Source organism: Aythya fuligula, chromosome 2 (assembly GCF_009819795.1).
Source record: "Aythya fuligula isolate bAytFul2 chromosome 2, bAytFul2.pri, whole genome shotgun sequence".
In the NCBI taxonomy this organism is placed as follows: Eukaryota; Metazoa; Chordata; class Aves; order Anseriformes; family Anatidae; genus Aythya; species Aythya fuligula.
The window spans coordinates 92071068-92089481 of record NC_045560.1 but is presented as its reverse complement, the minus strand read 5'-3'; the positions used below and the strand labels follow the sequence as shown (position 1 = coordinate 92089481).

Below are 18414 nucleotides of genomic sequence, written 5' to 3'. Positions count from 1 at the left end.
GTGCAAGCAGTGTAGCCACGACCATGCAGATGTAAAGAGAACCTGCAAAGCCAGGTTTGGATCCTGGCAAAAGCTCAAGCTCTTCCCTGGTTTTGGGGCTACCTTGCTTTAACTACAGGAGGTAAACTGCTTGACACTTCTAAATGTGTGTGGTGATGCTCTGGAGTGGACTGCCGGCAGCCAAATACTGATGTATCTGCCTGGACTTACGTTCATGGGTCAGACAGCTTTGGGAAATACTCCCCCCTTGCATCAGAAATGCAATATTCATAACCAGATATAACTGTCCACCAAATTCTTGAAACAACAGCATTTTACATTGGATCAAACACTTGTATGCTGTTGAGCGGGTTTCTGATAATCCAACTGTTTTACAATGGCTTTAGAAAGTGGCAAGCAAGAGTATTTCATACTTAATGACACTGCTGCACACATCTTGGGAACATTTTGTTACTCGATTGCCAGCTCTCATGAAAGTTTACACAAGCAATGGAAGAAGAATACATCCCTTTGCCCTGTAAACATGGACATTTCAGACATTTCATCTATAATGGAAATGCCACAGGCTCAAGAAATGTAATCCACTGCAATTCCTTTATTGGCAAAACTTTTACAATACTATTTCAGTACAAACACACCCAAGATGCACAATCATTTGCTCAGAAGAGAAACAAAACAGTAGTTGAAAGTGTGAATAGAGCTACAGATTGACCCTCCCTGCAACAGTTATTATTTTTATGGTTACATCACAAACTTGCATCTACAGTACTGTTACAGCACATTAAACACCAGTGTTTACTAGGGAGGACTGGTCAACACCCGACCAAAGCCTACTTGTCCTGTCCCATCCTAATAGGAGTCCCCTGCAAACACAGACATGCCAACGTGCACAACCCTGCACAGAGGTTTCAGATGCATGGATTCTATCCAAGACCGTCTGCTCAAGTGCCACTGCAGAACCTTCCTGTGGCATTGATTCCCATTTTAGATGGCAACAAAGTACCAGGGCTGAGAGAGTTTTGAATAGGGGAGAAGAAAATCTAGCCTAGAATATGATCTTTTAGGTATTTCACTACTGAATGTTCCAAGTAGGTTAAACGAAGATGCACAGGTTTTGGAAGTGAAGCAAATATTAAAGGTACTGAAGTGAAGTGGTAGTGGACAAAATATAATAGGTAGGTATAGTGTTCCTCTATTAGCCACTGAACCTTTCTGGTGTCATTAAAAATAACACCTTCTCCAGAGATGTTGGGAAAAAAAAAGATGTACATACCAAGGTAAGCACTTCCTACATGTGTAACATTCCAAATACATTGCAAAGATTTCCACTCTCCCCTTCTAATGTCATGGACATACCACTCTCACTCTTGCTTTCCACTGGCCAAAGTATCTTTGCAATCCCGTTTCTTTCTTCTTCTACTCCATCAGAAGGTGCTGTCTTCCAAGCTCATAACTCACAGGACCTTCTGGAGAGGGGAGGAAAAGTCAGTAGAAACAAATGGGAGAAGAAGACAGAGCCTGTGAAAACACAGGTACCACTGGGCTTATTCAGATGTAAGCTGGAGCAATGTTACACAACCTCCACAATGAGATGCCTTCTGGTAACCCAAGTCAGCAGAAATTGCTGGTAACATCTTTGTGCTGTCAGGGAGATGTGTATTCCTGGGGTGTAGGAACACAGAAGCTCCCAGGACCCCTTTGGGATTAGCCAGGAACCTGTTCAATCAGAATAACCAAGGAGAAGTTCTGTAAGGGCCCTTCTGTAAGGCTGTCTCCTCTTCATCCCCTTGCTTGGATTTTACAATAGGACTGTCTTTTATCGTGTTTGATCTTCTGCGTGCATGGTAAAACTCAAGACACTCTTTACAGTCTATCCCAAAGAAGTGAGGCAGCTGGTAAAGAGAACACATTAAAATAGCCAGCACAGTTTGCAAAAAAAAACAACCAGGTAAACTGTATTAAAATATAGCTCCAGTTATACATCTACAAATGTCACTGGCTACGAATGCAGATTGATGGCACTCCAGACTGCCAAAAAAACAAACAAAAACAGAAGATATTTTTGGCTGGGAATTCCCTTTAATACCATTCTCATCACAGTCACTGTGTGTATGTATACAAGCTACAGAGAGGCACACAAATTAGGTGCTCAGTGCTTATGCAAAGCTACTGACTTTGACTAAGTATTAATTGAACAATATTATTAAGTTTAAATTAATATAGATTAACTCAAAACTTTGTTGATTAAACATCATAAATTAAAGAGATTTATCTGAATAAACACAGTTCAATAAGTCCTTGTTATGAATGGGAACTGTGAAGGCAGGAGTCTGTTACATACAGCAATTATTCAATGCTGCAGACACAAAAGCTAGTCTCACAACATGAGCTATAAAACCATTTTTGTTTATTACTACGGCATACCCACTTGACATCTACACTAATAAATGGTTCTCAATGAAAAGCATGCGAGTACACACCATTTTCTCTGGCTTTCCCCAGAGTATGGAGGATCATTAGACAGATCATCAGCTTTCCGCAAGATGCGTCTGTGTAGTTTTCAATTTTTGACTAATAGTCTCCTGAAATACAGTTTGCAACAGAAAAGATGCTCATCCAAAGTCGTCACTAGTCTCAGTCTTTGAGAACGTGGCAAGAATTTGCCCTCAGCTTTAGACAAATTTGCAGATTCAAACTAGTTTTATTCTGTGGATATTCTCCCCCCTTGTGCTAACCCCTCACACTGTATTTGCCATTAAGAAAACAGAAGTAGCAATCTATAACTACTTTTGAACACAGTAACTGAACCATTTCGATGGCTATTCTCAGCAGTAGAATTTTCTCAGAAAGCGCAAATTCATTTTCTTTTAAATATATGAACAAGTTTTATATGATTTGCCAAGATTTCATAAACAAAAACATGAAAGATACTCAACACAGTAGAAACATGATAGTTTTCTTCAGAAAGATGCCAGCTATGGCTTGAAGTTGCAGTTAAGTTTTTAAAATGAGTAAAAAAAATAATGTCTGAAATTAACATAGCCAAAAAGTAAAATCTATTCATTTCCACAAAAGATGATCTCCCAGCATAAAAATGTATACATACAAAATATCTAAACTGCATTAGTGCATAGGGACTAGAAATGAAATGCATTTGAAGATATTTTATGCTTGCCTAGTATATTTTAAGGATATTATTTAGAAATACATTTCTTTATCTTGCAACTCAGTCTTACTCTCATTGAGCGCATCAGATTTTGATGCATTCTTAAGTAAAATCTCGGAGGCATACAGAGCGAAAATGAAGGTGACATTTTATTAGTAACCATAGGCAACCCCAGTTCTGGCTATTTTCTTTATTATTTATCTCCCTATACATACATATATACATGATCTGCTGCTTTTAACTTTATTGACTAATAATAATATTCACTGGAGATTGGGTCTTTCCTGTCTACTGATGGGAAAGCGGAAAGGTCACAAGGTAAAAGAAAACTCCATTTTCATAGGCACTTTAATGCATTGCTCCTAAGGGAATTTTTAGAAAGGTTTAGATATTTATGGGTGGGCCCTTTACCACTGGAGACAACTAAAAGCCTATCCATCTGTGCACAATCCAATGTAATAAAAGCATGGTAGAACAGATAGTCTCTGTACACTTTCTTTGTAAAATCATGCTTGTGCTTTACTGCCAGTTCCACAGTAATTCTCCACACCCACTCAAAGTAAAATAAGGGTTGTTTCCTAATGGGGCCTACAACAGGCAAGCAAAGGTCACAGTGCTGTGAGATTTTCTTTTAGATAAGGAACAGGATTAGACATGAGTAGGTCACAGTGAGCAGATAACCCTAAAATGATACTCAGGGATGACAAGGCAAAGCCCAGGCTCCAAATCATGTGTCAGTGATCTCTTTCCAGCAAGTCTGGGGTCAAGGAAGTGGCTACCAACAAAATTTGTGAACACGCACACACATATATATATATATACACACACACACACACACACACACACACACACAGGTTAAGGCTACTTTCTTCACAAGAAAGCTAGTATGAGAAAATCAGAATACAAAGGTTACCTAAATGGCCTTAACTCTGCCTTTTCTCATCCTTTCATTGAAACTGAAAACCAAGAGACCAATAAAAGTGTTTATGAAAAAAAAAAAAAAAAAAAAGAAAAAGAACCATCCAACCACATGAAAGCTTGTTCTCACAATTCTCAATTGCAAGGAGACCATATCACCATTGGCTATAAACTACCACTCATCAGCTGACTCTAGCTATGTATGCGATGGTCAACATGAAGCAAAACATTAATTTGTACTCAGGCTCCCACCAATATACAGGCACTTATGGCTCTGTAAGTAAACAGGATGGCATTTTTTGTATGTTGGCCTCCAACAAACCAGAATCACTTCTGACACTGCCTAAAGCATTGAATGAATAAGCCTTAAAACATAACTGCACACTGACAGACACAATCTCTTACAAAAAAATTGCTATGGCATTTAAGGGCCTAGTCAAAGCATGGTCACTGTTTAAAAACATTACCCCTTATCCTATAACTATACTCCCTGGAAAAAACAGTCCTTCCCCAGCTTTCCTGTAGGCCCCCTTTAGGTACTGGAAAGCCACTATCAGGTCTCCCTGGAGCCTTCTCTTCTTCAGGCTGGACAACCCCAACCCACTCAGTCTGTCTTCATAGGAGAGGTGCTCCAGCACACTGATCATATTTGTAGGCCTCCTCTAGACTCATTCAAATACTTCCATGTCCTTCTTGTGCTGGGCACCCCAGAGCGGAACACAGGGCTTCAGGTGAGGGTCTTGTGAGAGCAGAGCAGAGGGGGAGAATCACCTCCCTCGGCCTGCTGGCCACACTGCTTTTGATGCAGCCCAGGATATGGTGGCTTTCTGGGCTGCAAGTTCCCATTGCTGGCTCATGTCGAGCTTCTCATCAACCAACACCCCCAGGCCCTTCTCCTCAGGGCTGCTCTCAATCCTTTCTCCATCCAGCCTGTATTTGTGCTTTGGATTGCCCCGGCCCAGATGCAGGGCCTTATACTTGGCCTTGTTGAACCTCATGAGGTTTGCATAGGCCCACCTGCCAAGGTCCTCTTTTTTTTCCACCTTAAATGTAGAGTGATTCTGACAGGACTCATGAATGTTGGCCTAACTGCAGTATTCAGTTGACCAAATCCCTCAGGATTCGACCCAGCATGAGTAAAGGTGGTAAATTACAACTACATTGAAAAATTCTGAAACTACGTTGTTTTTCTTTTTTCTGCAGTTAATGAATAGGCAGTTAATTCAGGTAAAACATTACATGGAGAGCAATAGGGAAGTACACTGGGCATGGCTAATATGTCAGGAGAGTGGCAAATATCATCTGTTCACTTAAGTTACAACTGACCAAAAAAAAAAAAAAAAAAAAAAGAGAAAGTCACCCATAACCAGGAATGAGGTGAAACTAGTCTTTCACTCCTCATCTTTGCTGTTACAGCAATGCTGGTTCAAAGCATAGGAGGAAGAGCTGCACCCAGCATGTGATGGTCACAGCAGAAGCCCCCAGGCACAGACACAACTCTGTTGATATTGGAGGTGCTCTACTCAGTCACGGGAAAGTATAGCTTCAGGAGGCTATGCCACCACGGTTTGCACTGAAGGCTTTCATCAGAGACTTATCATTCATGTGCAAACAGAAAACTCAAATATTTCAGCAGTATTTTAAAACACGGGGGCAGCTTCAGGGTATCTTACTTATCTGACACTACAAACACCAAACGGACATTAGACTTAATTACAAGCAAGGTTTAAGAGCTTTTCTGAATTTTATTCAGCTTCTCCCACCCAGTCCACAGCAAACATCCCGGGATGCTCACAATACTTAATTAACAGTGACAGACTTCCTATTACCTACCGGGGATCTCTTTGTACAGTATGAATGCTGATGGGGAAAGGAGGGAGGGGGAAATGAAGTATCTGTCTCTTGGTGTCTGCCTGGGGCCCTTGTTCTTCCCAGAGAAATCTTATCATGTAACTTCTGATGTTCCCTTCAACTAGATTGAAACCCAACTATTTAAACAGCTCTAAACTGAAAGGAGCTAAGACTCTAAACCAGATTCTTACCGCTATGAAAGAATACTGTCAGAACAACTGTAGATCAGAGAACATTGTATATTTTCCCATTTAGACAGGAGCAAAATATACTTTAATTTGCTCTCATAGGTATACTATACACTAATAAAAAAGGCAAACAGTCTTCCATCTCTTTGATCATATGTAAACAAAACTCCATCAGATCCAGACAGCTTAGGGACTTCTAGTATTTAATCCTGTGCCATCAGTAATTATAAAGCACGCACTGAAGTTGCTTCCGTCACCACTGTTTTACATGTTTTTCATTCAAGATCTCTGCTGTTGTTTCTATGGGAGGTTCAGTGTTACAAAGCAGTAAATCTCCATTAGGTCTTCTGGCTAGATGTTGGCACACAGTCATGCCATGCTAATGTGATCCTAGAGGCACACATACAATTTTGTTAATCGAATGAAGTCACAGAAAAGTCATCTCATGGTCTTCAAAATTCATATTCTATCTTTCTCTTAAGGCTCAAGTGAAGAATGGTTGCTTTACCATTTGCTGATGAGAAAAATACCAGACAATGGGCTTAAGGTAACCATTGTAAACCTGGGACGAGATGTTGTGGACGCTGCTCCAAGCCCTTCATTGTCATATAGCTACAGCCAAAAGTTTTGTTTGTTTTTTTTTGTTTTTTTTTTTTTTTGTCTTTTTTTTTTCTTTTCAAGTGAAACTGTTCTTTGTTTCTTATTACAGATATGTCCCTAGTCTAGTCTATAAGCATAGCCTTTTTTTTTTCCCTCCAGTAAATGTATTGTGAAACTAACAAGTAGAACAGTTTAGAACAACATGAACTGCAAACAACTAGTACTTTTCTAAACTTTTTTTTTTTTTTTTTTGCTTATTTTCAGAATAATCCCCGGACAAATTCCAGAATCACAAACAAAAACAATCCCCCAAACGCAACGAACCACACACATACATTTTTTTCCTCCAAAATATTTTGCATGAGTTTTCAGGTGTCCCTGAGCTGAATCCTTATAAGAAATGCTGCAGCGCCCTTCTCTCTTGTATCAAGCCATGGGCTATCTGAGCAACTAATTACACTGGTATATGGAATCTTTTTACTCATTTTATAAGCCCACTGCTTATTTATTCCAGACTGTTACAGTCAACTCCTGCCATCAGTGCCCACGTCCCACTCAGAAGAAAAGCCTGTTAAGGTCACTGGACCAAATCTCGATGGTCTTAACTGCTGCTCAAGAGCTCCCAGCTTTGAGCTATGACAGCAAGCACAGATCTTTGAAGGGGTGGGTGGAATAAGAAAGTTCAGACTGAAAGACCATTACAGTTATGGGAATAACAAGGTCTGATCCGAGTAGGAGTCTGGCATGCATAGGAATGTAATTTGAAAAAAAATTAAAAATGCATACATTAACCCTCTTGGAAAAAAAAAAAAAAAGGCATTCATGTTGTTTTGAATTTTGTATAGATCATATTTTATCTTTAAAATAAAAATGTCTTTCTATACTATATATTTTTTAAATTAGTCTCTGCAGAGGGCTTTCAGGACTCTGAAAGCAAGTCAAGGTGCTGCACAGCTCGCGCGTACACAAGGTGCCAGCCTTTGGCAGAGCACACAGAGGCTTCAGATCACAGGTTAGTACAGCAACGGCCACCCGTATTTCTGACTATGGGGCTGTCTCCAAGAAGTCTTGGCGTACTGTTTAGATGGGAATTAGTTGACCTGAACTTGATTTCTGTGCCTGATTGAAGAATGTTAGCTACTGACAAGGTTTCACATGTGATTAAGCTTACTGAATGCTGTCGTTGCTTTATAACCACTGTGTAGGTACTTGGACACATTATCATCTCCCCTTCCCCTAACCAAGGGACACTGTTTCATAAAAGCAAACATGCACCCTTAAGATGAGATGGATGTCTATTCCAAAGATTTCCTGCTCGATTTTAATCCAAAAGAGCTGGCATAGAGCTGATATTTTTTAATTAAAACCTCCTTTCACTCGGCTCACTCCCATCTTGTGGAGTACCTATCAATCAGGAGGAGTCACCGCAGGATGCACCGGGTGGCAGGAGGCGAGTCTGTCCCCTTCTCCATCCCCCAGACAGAGACACTCCCCCCCCAGCTTCATTAACTAAATGCACTGAATAAACCTTAACATCTCAGCTAAATCCTATTGGCCTTGGATTTGCTGCTTAATGCTAAAACCCAAGCGACCCATTTTTCTCCTGTTGATACTTCTATCACTGATGGCAGCCAGCAGAGAAAAATATCCGACCTTAAAATATTTTAATATAAGGAACAAAACCTGGAGAATTCATCATTCACTCTTTCTGCTGCTGTTCGTGAACTTTACATAAGCTCTGCTTCTTGTGTCAAAACCTCCCCAGCTTTTGTGCTTCATAGGCAACAAAGTGAGTCTGTTGCTTAGCAAATGAATGCAACAAAGTGCATTTGTTACTAAAAGTGTGACAAGGTCTCTTTTAAAGAGAAATGATCTCGCAAATACTATGAAAATAAATTTCTGCCCATTCTACATTCTCCAGTCACGACGTTATTACAGACGTCAGAAGACAGAAGCCCCACTAGCTGAAAATCTTTGTGAAGGACTAACAATGAGCGTAAACAATCTCAGTGCCGCAGACCCGTTTTGAGTTCCTATCCATAAGTTTTGCTCTAAACTGTAGTAATTTGCCTTGCTGATTTCACATTAAAGCCAGAAACAGCTGAAGCTTATTCAAAATCCCCCTGCCTCTTTGCCATCGGCCCTCCCATACCCCCGAATCTCACCCCTGCTCAGCTGCCAAACCCTTCCCCAGCCCCTAATGACATGAGCCCCTAAGCACCCTGATGCTTACTGGTGCTCACTTCCCACTCTTTATTCCCAGCACCCCCAAATTGTGTTACCCACCCAGCTGCACAGTCTCCCTAGAGCAGCACTCAACACCTCTGGTTCCTGAGGCCACGTGCCTGCCTTCACTCCTTGCTCCACCAAACCTCTGCCCCCTTCTTTGCCCCAGCACCTGCCTTCCCAACACCCTCTCCAGTAGCAAAGACCTCTTTCATCCTTCTTCCACACTCCCACAGCTTCACCTACAGCCCCTGGTGCTTTGGCATCTGTCCCTGCCCAGCCTTTCTCCAGAGCAGGGAGGCAAGTTTGTTCCCTATTTTCCTTCATCCCTGGCATGGAGCACCCGTAAAGGGGTACAAACCACCATGATTTGGCTGGGACAGTCTTATCCTGTGGCTGCTCCGTGGCGAGCTGCTTCAAGTGCAAATAACTCAGTGCTCCCCTAACAGCTTTCTGAAGTCGCCAACCATGCTTTCAGTAATCTATTGGAGACGGCTATTCTTATTTTCTTCTTGGTATCCAACCAATACAGCAGTCTTTGGATTTGACTTATAATTTTAATAGGGCATTTCACTTGACATTAATATCAGAGCCCGATGCCCTACAATGCTGAGACCAATTTCCGACAAGACGGGCTGCATCCCAAAACGCCTCTTCCACATGGCCCCAGTCCTCCTCCTGTCAAATTGCCGTGGAGTTCAGAAACTGCAAAGGCTGAAAAGAAGCAAGGAGCCTGGACATTCATCGGAAATCCAGTTACCCTGAATAAAAACTGTATTTACAGAGTACCTAAGAGCTAATCTGATCTAACATGGAAGATATGCACCGCAGGTTACACATTAAGATTATTGGTAGGATGCCCGCTATGAGAAGGCTTTCAAATAAAAATGCTCTCTTTCTGACCGTGCACTTGCATTAATGTATTTCTTACTGATACGACTAATGGGAGTGTTTATCATGTTTTTAGCTTCTCTGAAGTAACAATAAAAATATATTGCGCCACGTAAGAACAAAATGAATGCACTCATGTTGCTGTGCCTTATCACACCACACACTCTACAGAAGAGCTTAAATATGCTCTTTGAACGAAGTATCAGCAACCAACTTCAACATTACAAAAATGTTTACAATAGCATAAACTGGAGACCGAGAGTGATAAGGGATGAAACCAGTAAAAGAAAAAAAAGTTATATTCTTTGGGACTTATTTTTGCAGCATGGACAGGGATGAGAGACATAAAGGGAGGAAATTCTTTTGTAAAGCAAAATAAAACAGAACAAAAAAAACAACACACTGCTATTTCAGATTGTGAAGAAAGTAAACGTTTTTCTACACATGAATATAGGTTAAGAAGGCACGGAGCAACAACCATGTGGTGATCACTCAAGCTTTTCTTTCTCTCCTTGAGCACAACAAATAGAGTGCTAGGTATGATGTGTTTGTTGAAGGCTTTATGAGGGGGTAAGCCTCATCTTTTTTTTTTTTTTTTTTTTTTTTTTTTTTTTTTTTAAGTAATCTCTTTCCTAACTTTAGTATGGCTGATTCCAGGATTCCATCCTCAGAGATGATTTGTGAACTACGTATGAGGGACCTTTTAGGGATAAGTGGTGGACAAATGGATTACCAGCTGCTTGACTCTCTTATTTTTTTCGTCCTTCCTTATACTACTTTTCCAATTCTAATAGTTTATATAAAAGAAAAACAAGATCTATGGCTAGACCGGACAACACGCATACTCCTTGCGACAAAATTTTCTTCTAATGCTTGGAAGCGGGCACACGCAGCAATTTCCAGCTATGGCTGGATTTTGCCGTGTATTGCCTACACGAGACCTGCTAAGCATTCAGTTAATGCCTATTGCCTAATCTTATTTTACTTTTCCAGCAGATCCAGTAGGGTTATCAGAAACACAAACTGCAGAACTCGTGCATTAAAGGTAACCGCACTCTGTTTAATACAACCTTCCAGCCGATGTATCACAGAGATTAAAGCCTAGTTCCTGGCACAGGGCTTCCTGCACACTTTAATATTACTAATAAGAGGAGGCGGGAAGCCCGGAGTCCTATCCTATTACTATTATCATAAAGCTACGACCTATTCCTTAAGTTTTCCTCCAGCCACGCACACGTCGGGGTCTGCTTTTCCTCCCCGCCGCCCGGCTCGCAGGAGGCCGATAGGATTGCCGCCCCGGCTCCCGGCTCCAAACAGCCTCCAGAAACGCTCCCAGCTCAACAAGAGGCCGTAACATCCCCTGCTAATACCTCCGAAAGAGGAGAAAACGCTGCGGTTGGGTTGCTTTTTGGCAGCAGCGCGGCTTTACAGGCCGTCAGAAACTTCTTCTCCTCTGCTTTGCTCATCGCTGCGGCCCCGCCGGCTCTCCCCGCTCCCCAGCTCAACCTTCAACTTGCGGCAAACTCCGACCGGGGGGTGCGGGGAAAGGAGGGGGAGCTAAGCCCGGGGGTGTTATTTGGGCACGGAGAGCCCCGAGCCGCCGGCTGGGTTGGTTACTCACCGGGGGAAGGAAGCGCGCCCGTCCCGGCTGGCAGCCCCGCCGCTCCTCCGCCAGCGGGAGCTCGGCTCCCAGCACCCGGCAGCGGCCGGACCCCGGCCCCGGGACGGGACAGGACAGGATAGGAGCCGGGAAAACCGGGGGGAACCGAGAAGGAGCCAGGGGGAGCCCGGCCCGAGGAGCCCGGCAGCGGCACCCACCTGCGGAGCGGCGGCGAGCGCGTCCCTCCGCTCCTCCCGCAGCCCGAGCGCCACCGGAGCGAAGCCCAGCCTGCCTTTGGGGTTTTTCTTTCTTTCCTTCTCTTCCTTCTCCTTATTTTTTTTCTTTCCCTCGCTCTTCCTTTTTTTCTTTTTTCTTTCTTTTTTTTTTTTCCCTCTCTTCTTTTCTCCTCCCTTCCTCCCCTAGCTTAGCCCCTGGCAGATAAGCCCGAGCGAGGCACAGCGCGCACACAACCCCCCCCCCTCCACCAATCATCTCAATTAGTGCCACATGAGAGGAGCTTCTGCCCAAAATCTGCTTAAGAAAGGGCCAGAGGGCAGGGCAATCGCCTTTGCTCAACAATGACCAGAAGCTGCTATAAATATCCAAACAAAAGCACTGTCAAGGCCGGGAATGTCACATCCTAATGTGATAAAAATTGTAGAGGCTCGACGCATGGAGGAAGAAAAATGATAAAACAAAATAAAATAATAGAACAAAATAAAAATAAAACAAAATAAAGAGACTAAAAGTGGTTGCCACCTTCCTACCCTCTCCCCCAGTCTGTAACCTTGCAGTATGTTATCAGAGTTGTATGTTCCTGGGTGCCAAGTTATTGTTTTCCCGACCAGCTCGCTCACAGCCCCATTGCGACAGCTGCATGCTAATATTTTAGGTGCCCATGTCTATGCATCTTCTATAACCAAGCAAAGTGACCAGGGCCGGTCAGGGGTAGCTTGCAGCCCCACAGATGCATCACGTCGCACAAACAGTGTGAGCAACAGTTACTCTTCATTAAAACATTAACAAAAAGTCCCCAGTACACCAATAAATCATTCAGGACATTAATAAAGTATAGATTCAGGTGCGTTTGTATCAAAAGCGGGGCCTTCAATCTAATTCGATGTTGACGCATTTTATTCCAGCACATCCCAGCGCTATGAGTGAGGATAAAGCCCAGCCTGAGCTTTGCAGCTCTGCAGTGAGTTAGAACTGAAAACTCACCAAAATCCACCTCCAAAACCCACACATGAAAGTACAAAACACCCATTATCCAGCAGAGAGCCCCCACAAGCAGCACCCGGACCTAGAGCTTGCGCATCGCTTTGCAAGCCCCCAGCTCGCCCTGTGCGAGCAGCTGGGCGCTGCCGGATCCGGCATGGAGAGGGCAGGGCAGGAAAAGGGAGTTGTTTGGATCCCGTCTGACTGCCTGTGCACTCAGCAGTGCCTCGGAGATAGCAATTTCCAGGCTGTTGATTGCAGGATGACAACAGCTAAGTTCATCCCAGGGGAAGCTGATAGCCGCTGTCACCTACTTCCCTCCCCAGGCAATTCCCAAATGTAATAATTGCAAAGGGAGGGCACTCAGCTGAAGTCCTGCCAGCTCTTGTGTCTCAGTGTTGATGTACACATCTATGTAGAAGTAGTTAACCCTACTGCTAACATGGCTAACCTCATGTTCTCCTATAACTGAGATGAAAGCCATCTGAAATTATCCCTGTTTCCTGTGTTCACTTTCCACCAACTCAACAATACATTTCTCTTTCACTACAAATAAATGTTATTTTTTCTGCTCTGTTCCCGTGCCCTCCTCTGATCAGACTTGTTTGTCCTGCCACAGCAAACACTACTTTCTCACACTAAACCCATTCACATACAGGCTTATCCTCAAAGCACCCTTATCCTCAAAGGCTGTCCAGAGACAGTTTTTGCTGGTTTATTAATTCCCTGAATTTAAGCGTGTGTCCTACATAACAAAGAATGTACTTTTAGCAGAGATCAGTTGTAGAAACGCACTTAAAAGAGATAATATTTAAGTGCAGCTCATGCAAAACTCCAGTCCGAAAATCACGTGCACAGGCTGGTAAGGACAAAACTGCCTGCAAGATTTCCAGGCTTCCTAGTATCAGTGGGGACAGAAATATTCTTTATTTTAACAAAGAGCTTTCAGTAGGCCAGAATGCAGAGATGCAGAACAATAAGAGCAATACAGACAATACAGACCCAGCATTGTCGGGCCACGGCCGGCAGCCCGCAGGCTGACAAAGCCTCCCTGAGAACTGGGCTGCGGGGATGGGGCAAGCAAAGCAGAGACCCCCGAGCTGGCCCGGGCAGGGGGGAAGTCTGCACAGCCCAACCCAGCAGCTAGAGGTGTCGCGAGATGTCCAGCTGTATTTACAAGGCAGCTCAACATGGCTATTAAAGCCTGTGGGTTTCACTGGTCGGTCTTTACGTAGGGTCCTGCTTTCACTTCAAGCAGGGCCAAGCTGGGTGTCCCTGCAGCGACAGCACGGGCATGCTTTGCATTGGAAAGAATGAACAGGGTCTTTGCTGAAGGGAAAATAACCTCAACAACAAGAGCAAAGAGAAAAGAAAATAAAACAAAAAAGAAAAACAAAACACCCTTCCAGACAAACAGTAAAAGATTTTTAGAATAATGAGCTTACCTGGGAAAAAGATGACCTATAACTTTAACAGATACTTAGTTTTAACTGAGGAGAAATCCAGCAAAAATAAGTCACTATTGGAGTGAAATGCAAGATTGTGTACATGGTATAAAGCTCTAGCCAGCTAGGCAGATGAATAAATTGTCATAACAGAGCCACTGGCTCCAGAAGTGAGTGAAAAATATTCTTTGAGTTTTTGGTGTTCTGTTTATCTTCCACTTCCTGGATCAGCTATCGTTACAGAGTTCAGAGACAAGAGGAAAAAACAAAAATGTTACAAAACTAAACAGTATTTCCTGGTCCTGCCAAAAGACCCTGTTTGAGCTGAACTGTCTTGACCTGGTCCTCACTGTTTTGTCCAGAGGTAGCTGCTTTCCTGCATTAGCTTTTCCAACCTATGGATAAAAGCTGGTGGGGGAATCTTGCAACCTCCCTTAAAGGATGCTGAAAACATGAGGGAAATTGCATGTGTGGAAATATGCCTTACGGAGAAGTATTCGGAAAGGCTCTCCTTTGTAAGCTTGAAATTATTCAAAAAGCTACTTGCTTTATAAATCAAAACGCTGTATTTGAAGACAAATCTAAGAGAGATATGATAAAGATCTCCAGGAGGAACGTCCTCCCATCCCCCAAAAATATATATATAAAGAAAAGATGCTGTTTAGATTGTACACAATTTAGTAGATATTTATAAATTTAAAATGTTTATAAAATATTCTGCCCATAGGTCTGGGTAAGACTTCTGGTTTCATAGAAAATTGTGACTATTTTTACCTAAAACTATTATAAGTTAACTCATTATGGAAATGGAAACTTGGATCAAATACACTGGGTCCCAGCAATTGACATAATTTCCTGGAGAAACAAGCCTATCTATGGAAAGCTATCCTCAAGCAGTGCTTGAAGTCTTCCCCTAAACACTGTTTTGTTTGATAAGTGAAAACTGACAACGCCACCAAATCATCTAGTATTAGTGTTCCTTTCTTTTACATGTCCCCGCTCTTGGAAAGGAAAAAATAATGGATTATGCTATTTCTTTGTCTGAATAAAATGTTGCAGTTCCGGAGATAAAGACGTATTCAGCTGAGCAATTAAATAGCTAAATAAATGAATCAGCAGAGCAGAAGTGACAGATTTAATTACTGCTTAGAGCTAGGAAGGGGAACTAATTATGGGGTTCATGAACCACATGCCATTCTTCTCCTTAAGCATGTGCTTCGATTCTTCTGGATCAAGCTCTGCAAATGCAGCAGTATCATGCAACAGATTTTAAAATGGGGCGGGGGGGGGGGAGGGGGAGGAGGAAGGCTATTCAAAATTTGGCAATAAAGTTTAATCTTTGTTTGAACAAAGAATAGTCAATATCCCATTTTAAAAGCTCACGTTCAATTGACTAGATACCACGAGTTAGAGGAAATTTCTGTTAAACAGATAAGCACTAAAAATTTAGTCCTCCAAAAAAATCAAAACACGATGAAGTTCACTGGATGTGAACAAACCAAGGACTGCAACAGAAAGCTGTGTCAAGTGAGCCATAAAGCATTTCACAGTATCAAGTCATTAGGAACCCTATTCATCAGAAAGTATCAGTAACCGAGAAACCTGAGAAAGTCGTAGATCCTAGCTCTCTACTCCTTTGGTCCATTCACCACAATGACCAAGACAATCTTAAAAGATGCTTCTGTGGCCACCAAATGTAAAGCCACTAGTAGTAGAAAAAGCTGTTCCTCAGTTTCTGCCTTCTGTCTCATTTCTCTGCTTTGTATTTACTTTACCATCTTAACATCATTCTTGTTTGGTAAGACCACCAATGCCAACAGTATCAGCTTCCCATTAAAATCATTCCCATGCATGACTGTCTTCGGACACAGAGCAGGTTGGGCAGATATTCTGCCACTTTAAATATTTTAAAAAAGCAGAACATGATGCAAACAATAAAACATCTTATGGCTGTGAAAGATCTAAATACACCCCAGCTCTAGCCATGTTCCACTTCCATACCATGAGTAATTTTGTCAGAATGAAAAGAATTGTGTCCGAGCCCAGGGGTGAAGGCTGATCCCTGGGTAGGCTCACTGGACAATCACAAATGTCATCATCACCCAGGATTACCACCTCAGCTCTGCCTGGCTGAAACTCTGTTCTCTGAAGGCAGCCAAAACCAAGGTCTATTGAATCGATAATGTCCAAAATGAACCCTAGCTTGAAAATCAGTGTCTGGGCTTCCTATCTCTCTTCTGTACCATGAGGGGTGTATATACAGGGAACTGCGAGCTCTGTACATATAAGGTAAAAAGAGATTTTTTTTTAAATGGAATTATAGTATAGCTCTATAAAAAAGACATGCCTGGAATTCCAGTGCAGTTACATCAGAAGAAAATGCACTTTGTACTTAGGCACACAGCAAAGCAGAGAGGGGCTAGTCTTCAAAAAAAGACACTGTTCCCAAAATATTATGTGGAAGCTGCATTAGCACGCATATCACATGAATTTTACAGCACCTGTTATCCATGTTAATAAAGTGTGATGTCTACAGAAAGTCACTCACCTACCAGTGATCACAAATCTTGCAGAACACGTGTTATTAGGATATCTCAATAGATTTATTTTGACTGCATAAATAACCTCAGTGAGGGGTTGAAAAGGATTCCACGGGCAGGGGCAGCTGGTCAGCAGGCTGCTGAAGGACAAAGGGACAATACGCTCTTGGTATACAATGCCTGATCTCAGGAGGCAAAATCAGCTGTATTTATTCACTTGACAGTCCCTGCCAGGCTGACATGGAAATGACTATTTAAGCATCTGAGGTGCCTCTTTTAAGATATGACATGATCGGCATTTTCACTTGCATCCAAAAACACAGCCCCAGAGGAATACAGAGCATTTGGAAGAGGAACTCACACAGAAGCAAGCCAGCCACCTGGGAGGAAGGCTGACTATGAATCCATGAGCTGCTCTCAAAGCAGGACAGTGCAAAAGAAATCCCTCAAGGAATACTTGGAACAGCAGGAGTCATGTTGTTAACTGTAGACCAGCACTGTGTTCATTGTTGCTTTATTTATAACCTTTTGCTCTCAATCTTGAACTTGGATGTTCTCCCTTGAGTCTTGCTTAACATAATTTTGCAATGTTTCACCACTCAGCCAGTCTGGCGAACTGGAGAGGCAAGATGAAACAGAGTGAGACCAATGAGCTCTCAGTAGAAAATGAAGACAGAGAAGGGTGCACAGAGTGTCTGAAGACATGAGTGTCTCCCCTGACAGGGTCAGAGAAGACAGGAACTGGCAAATATTTTCTTCCTGTGTTCAGAGGGGGATGGATGGGAAAGGAGGGAAAGGAAAGGATTAGCTCTAATAGCAATGAACTAACTTCTCTCCTGTAAGAAGCAGAGAGCAAAGCAATACTCCACAGTTTTGGGTGTGCCCTGGATTTTAAAACAACTTCTGTCACTGTGTTTGGTTGTTACAGGAAAGTAGAAGGGCACTTTTCACTGCCATGGGGAGCATGCCAGTTTAGCAAAGCTAACCTGGCCTATTAGGTAAGTTCCCTTGTGAAGTTTTACAAAAGAGGTGACTAAATGTGCCAGTGGGTGTAAGGAGTTGCTAGTTGACTGCTATAAAGAAGAAATTACTGTCTTGTGGTTTTTTGGTTTTTTTTTTTTGGTATAAAGTCTAAATAACATTTATACAGTACTAGTCACAGAACTAAAAATAATCTGAAGTCCCCCACCATTTTCTTCTTTTAAAACTCAAAGTGATATGTTTGAGTGCCCTATTGCATTTTTCCTAACGCTTCATCAAAGACAAGAGGCAAACACCCAGTCTTCAGTGAGGGCTATTATAAAAACTAGTCAAACTCCGTGACAATAATGACAACTGAAATAACGGGAGCCCCTGTCCAAAACAACAGCTAAAGTAGGCATCTAGCCATGATGTCCATAGGGTTTTCACAGAGAAGGGCAAGGATGTCTGCATAAAAATATCAGATCTTGCTTACCATTGGAGGCAGCCGTATCTGAGAAAAGAAATGAAGACGACAGAAAAAGAAAAATGACAGAAATAATGAGAGCAAGGCAGCATGTGAATAGGCTAGAGAGCAGCCCTTCGAGCCTGAGCAAAAGCTCAGAGAAAGCTCCTTCTTCCACCTAGTGTGGAAGTTCCTACAAAGAGGGAGCAGCCGTAATGAGTATGAAATAAAGAGTGTGAAATCATGAGTCTCACAAATACAACTCTTGACCCAATACAGATGATAAGGCGGGGGATTATAGCATAGCTCACTGTGACACTTCTGAATGTGGCCTAATGACCACAT

The 18414-nt window shown here is 42.5% G+C and overlaps 1 protein-coding gene across 1 annotated transcript in view; it reads right to left on the bottom strand.

The window, feature by feature from the left end:
* Positions 1-11788, bottom strand: part of LOC116485735 (poly(rC)-binding protein 3-like) — a 132572-nt gene extending 120784 nt beyond the window's left edge. Inside the window, exon 1 of the mRNA XM_032181279.1 lies at positions 11659-11788. The gene's annotated coding sequence lies outside the window, so the exon portion shown is untranslated. The remainder of the gene's footprint in view (positions 1-11658) is intronic.
* Between the last annotated feature and the right edge of the window lie 6626 nt (positions 11789-18414).